This window comes from Cynara cardunculus (genome assembly GCF_001531365.2).
Source record: "Cynara cardunculus var. scolymus isolate 2C chromosome LG 4, CcrdV1, whole genome shotgun sequence".
Classification (NCBI taxonomy): domain Eukaryota; kingdom Viridiplantae; phylum Streptophyta; class Magnoliopsida; order Asterales; family Asteraceae; genus Cynara; species Cynara cardunculus.
The window spans coordinates 10,665,424-10,671,136 of record NC_037531.1 but is presented as its reverse complement, the minus strand read 5'-3'; positions in this window follow the sequence as shown (position 1 = coordinate 10,671,136).

The window sequence follows — 5,713 nt, the reverse complement described above, 5'->3', positions numbered from 1 at the left end:
TATATATATATATATATATATATATATATATATATATATATATATATATATATATATATATATATATATATATATATATATATATTTGTAAATCAGCTGTCGAGAATTTTGTTAATGACTGATGTTCTCGATATTTATACTGTTATCAAAGTAAGCACAATGTATGATTAATATATAAGCTTTTCTAGTATAAAAAGAGAACTACATATAGCTTAGTGTTATTTTTAGGACAATAATACTAGGACTTTAAACGAATCGAACGTTCAGCGAACCGTTCGGCGGAAAGTTCGTTTATGTAATAAATGAACAACTTTTTTTGTTCGTTTAGTTAAACGAACGAACATGAACAAGAGTCTTGTTCATTCCTTTATATATTAAATTTAATATATAATCATTTTATTTATTTACTTTGAATTCAAATAATATTTATTTATGTTCGTTTAACCCGTTCGTTTAGCCCATTTGGTTACGTTCGTTTAGCATGTTAACGAACAAACATAAATGAACACGAACACACCTGATTTCTAAACGAACGAACACGAACACAAAGATTTTCGTTCGTTTGTTCGGTTAAGTTAAACGAACGAACATGAACAAGCCTCCGTTCGTGTTCGTTCGGTTCATTTACAACCCTAAATGGTAATATTTGTCTTAATAAGCTTTGATCTTATAAACTTAAACCAATATGACACTTTAATAGTTTTGACATCCTATAAATCCAGTTTTATTGTAATTTGTATCTCAAGAATGTAATATTCCAAAACTTTTTGAGTGCATTTTCTGCCTATATAACTATTTCAAATAATTATATTTGAAAGAACGAAAAAAGAGTAGACAATCCATATTTGGAGAGAGGTAGAACGACGAAATCATTACAACAAAATTGGGTTTATAAGACTCCTACAATAAAACTTAATATCTAAAAGTGTTGCAATAATGCTTATGGGCGTTAATATAATTTAATACATTTTTAAATTAAAGTATCGTATTAGCTATTTAATAGGACATTTTTGAAAAATATCTTATAAACCCATCTTATTTGTAAGTAACTTTTTCAAATAATGTCTTATAAAATAATTTATACGACATTTTATTTCTGAAATTGTCTTAAAAACACTTGTTAAAACGTTCTATAAACTTATTGTATCACTTTTTGATAGGATCTTTATTGTTTAGTCATATAAACATAGGTATTACAAAATATTCTATCAGGACATTTGTATATTCTTTTGTAGTGAAAGTATAAGTTGTTTTTGGTAACTGTGGTGTATAAGTCATCATGTATGCATCTCGATTAATCCTATATGACTCTTAAGTTATCAGTCAGACTAACCCTTTAGCGGCTCTAAGGAGACTTGCACTATTAGTAAACAGACTTTACAACTTCCATAATCCGTCGGTAATTTCTGACGTCTCTGACAGGTTCAAAATTTATCAATTAAAAAAAATTAAAAAAAAAAATCCCTCAGTAATTATCAACGGGATTTCCGACAGATTGAATAATTAAAAAAATAATCCCTCGAATATTCATTAATAAGACTTAGAAGTCGTATTATCAAACACTTATGAGGTAAACGTTTACGAATAAAAATTCAACACTATCACTTACTTAACGGGTAAGACTTTAGTCAACAAAAATGGCATGGTATGCAACAATTTACTCGGTAAGTACTAACCGTGGTAAGAGTTGTCGTCCTCACTTAATTACCGGGTAAGACTCTTGGTTCTTGCCTCGCTCTTATCAGGTAAGATTCTTGATCCTTACCATATTCATCATGTAAGATAATTAATATGACTTGGTAAGCGATTACCCGGTAAACGTCACTTGGTGAGGAACGATCTTAAGGAGTCTTTGGTCAAAGGCTAATCAGCCTAACCTTCTTCTATATGGGTATTTTATATGCCTTTTTCTTTATACACGCCATCAGTGATGGGATCCGTCGGTGATCAGTTGGTAAATGTGTTCGTTAGTGATCCGTCGGTATAACTTTTCCCACGACATTTCTACCGACGGATTCGGATTTTAGCGGTGAATTACCGACGAATCTTTCTGTCGGTAAAAGTCAATTGTTTTGTAGTGTTGAACGGTGACCTACCTACAGGGAACAAACTCAAGATCTTATTAGTTGAGCTACCCCTTGTTGCTAATATTAAAGAAATATTACAAACTAAATGAAGTGGGGGAACAACATTCCTAAGATATTTAGCTTCATGGTCGTATTAGAAAAGAGGTTATAAGAATAACTATTCTAACATTGATGGAATTCATGTTTATTAATTAGTCTTGTGATTAATTGTAACCTTAACTTTAAATTCTAGCATTAACCCTAACCCTAACCCTATACTCTAAACTACAAATGTAACACAAACCATAAAATGACTGGGCCACATTGTTCATGCTTAATGAATAAGCCACAATAACATCGATCTTTAACCTTGAATTAACCCTAATGTTCATGCAGTGAACACTTATAAAGCATAACTAACCCTAAATTCATATTGTTCATGCCTACTGACTATGCCACAATGGTTCCTAATAACCATATTGGTATTTGAATTGTTTCCTTAGGATACTCCCAACCCTTTCCCATAGCCAGTAAACCACTACTGCCAAAACCACCCCATCTAAGTTGTCTCAAACATCCAACACAAAATGCATGCTTGTTCAAAATCCCCTTATGGTCACGGAGGTTCAAATGCGGTGACTCCGGGCTATCTGCAAAGCATGTGGTCGTCTTGGGATTAGTCGGCTCGCATAGCAGGTTGGATGTCTAGGTTAATCAAAAAAATGTATGCTTGTTCTTTATGACATAAAAGCCACGTACTAACCTAGGTGAAACTCTTCCTACTTCATGCCCGAGCATACGAAGTTCTGCACCGTATTGACAAAACTCCTCCTTCAGCAACAGCCGATCCAACCTACATGTTTTTTTGTGAGATTGATGCTCATGTTCTCCAATGGACTTATTGTACAGTGTGACAATCTCTAGTTCATGTACTTGAATAGTATTAGCTTTATGTATATATGTATAGTTGAGGGAGCTCTTGGCTCATTAGCTCATAGTTGTGTAGTATATATATTGTTTCCTTATTTGCTTTTGTATTGATCGATCTTCCAGTATACAATATAGAGAAAACTTTCTCCTCAAATGGCTTCATCCTTCCAATCATCTAAACTAACATGGTATCAGAGGTTATCAATCTATCTCAAATTTTCTAGCACCTTTGTGTTTTTGGTGCTGCCTACAAAACCCTAGTTGCTTTGATTTGAGCACCACATTGACAGATATGCAGTTTCTTTCCTTTTAAACCAATAGGCTGGTAAAATTTTCTGTTTGAACCTAAAATAGCTTGCTATTTATGACCTCTAATCATCAAGAACTTATTTATGGACTATTCTACTGTTGGTATATGGAATTTTGTTCTTGGAAATATCATTCATTCGATCATGTCTGAATCACTTGGGAACGATTATAGACCCACTTCAATATTTCATGTGTCTTGGGTAGGTCAAATAATGTATTGTGGGCTTGACACATGAGTAGACATCTCAAGGCTAAAATGCTATGGAAATACATATCCAGAACCGATACTAAACCAATTCAACAGGCTGTTGAATCTGAACTCGAATTCTCCAAAGAGAGGAAATCCATGATTGTAAAAATGGAGATCTAAATTCCTATTTTTATAGCACCCCCATTACTGAGATTAGTCAGTTATTTGCTCAACTTGTCAACTTGATACTGGGAAAGAGATATGGGACTTTCTGAAAGCAAGATACACCACTAGTGATATGGCTAATCAAATATCAGTTATGGTTGAACCTTCATGGTAAAAGACAAAAACCATCTCAGTCGACTAGTTCATTTCATTTTGAAGTAAAAGTTGTATGGGATCAGATGGATCTTGCAATGTCATCCTTATGCGACGAATGCTCTAAGAAGGCCAATTGTCACAATAGAAGTTGTTCATGTTTATTATGGCTCTAGAGACTCCATATGAGCATGTTCGAGCATCTTTGCTTCACAGATCTCCTTTACCAACCCTTGATCTTGCAATAGTGAGCTTATTTCTGAAGAGACATGGTTGGGAGGCTCCACCTCACAGATCTCTCCATCCTAGTGGGAAACATCCTATTGAGTTCTCTTATTGTCACTCCACCTCCCTATTGTCATCTTCGAGTTTATCATTGCAACAAGCAACGCCCACGCCATTTCCAATCTGAATGCCAAAGAATTCCAATCGAGTTAGAGCTAGCTCTAGAACTACCTCTCACCAAGAGATTCATGTAACACCTCTGGCATCATCAACATCCATTTCATATGAATCTACTTTCTCCCATGATGATGTCATTGCTTTACTGAAATAGGTTATGTCAAGCTCTACTCACATTATGGCTACACCTCAAGGTGCAAGCTCTTGACTATATGATTCTAGCTGTTGTAAGCATATGACACCACATTTTGGTATCTTTACCACCAAACAATCTGGTACCCCTTTCTTATCGGTTACCACTACTGATGGAACTAGATTGCTTGTCAAGCATATAGGTCATGTTTCTACATTTACCTTATCCTTACCCGATTCACTTTATGTTCCCAAATTCTCAATTAGTCTTATCTCTATCATCTAGTTATGTGACATGGGACTCACTATTACATTATCTTTCTTTGGTTTTTGTGTGAATGATCCCAAGAAAAAGATGACTTGTGGGATAGGCCGTAGAAACAGACAAATGTACGAGCTAATCTACCTTCGTCTACCTGAATCAAGAAAACCATACACACTCTATACCTCCTCCAAAGATGACACTTTTGATGTTTGACATGCTAGATTAGGACATATATCTTTTGATAAACTTAAATCTCTCGTTTCCTCTGATGTTTTTGGTCATACTCCTGTAAAACAGTTATCATGTATGCCATGTCAACTTGGAAAACAACCTGCTCGTTTTTTTATATTAATGACACTATTTCGAGTAAACATTTTGATATCATTCACTCTGATGTATGGGGACCTTCATCTCATCCTACAATAGAGGGTGCTATATATTTTGTTATATTTGTTGATGATCACACTCGATACACCTGGATTATCTCATGAAACAACAATATGAACTTTCAAAGATTTTCAAGAATTTTGCTTTGCATGGTTTATACTCAATTTTCAAAATACATCAAGATGCTTTGTGTTGAAAAGTATCATTTCCAAATACTCTTGTCCTGACACTTCACAACAAAATGGTCATGTCGAAAGGAAACATCGACATATCGTAGATATTGCTAGCAATCTTCTCATCTCCGCCAAATGTCCCAAGCATTTTTGGCGTGAAACAACCCTATTTGCCGATTACACCATCAATCGCTAGCCCACACTACTCTCTTATTAATTGTAATAGGAGACTAGCTCCAGTTTATGCAACTCTTGTCAAATTACTAACTAGAAGTGTTTGCCTTTATTATTCTACTTCATATACTCTCTTCCCTTTTGATATTATTCATAGTGATTTGTGGACTTCTCCATTGCTAAGAAAAAGTGGTTATAAATATTACCTTCTTCTTGATGATAATTACACCCAATTTTTTTAGGTCTATTTACTATGAAATAAAGCAAAGGTATTTGAAAAATTCGCTCAATTTCCATTCCTATGTAAATACCCAATTCAGATCCAAAAATAAAACATCCCAACATGACTTGCGCAGAAATTTTGATA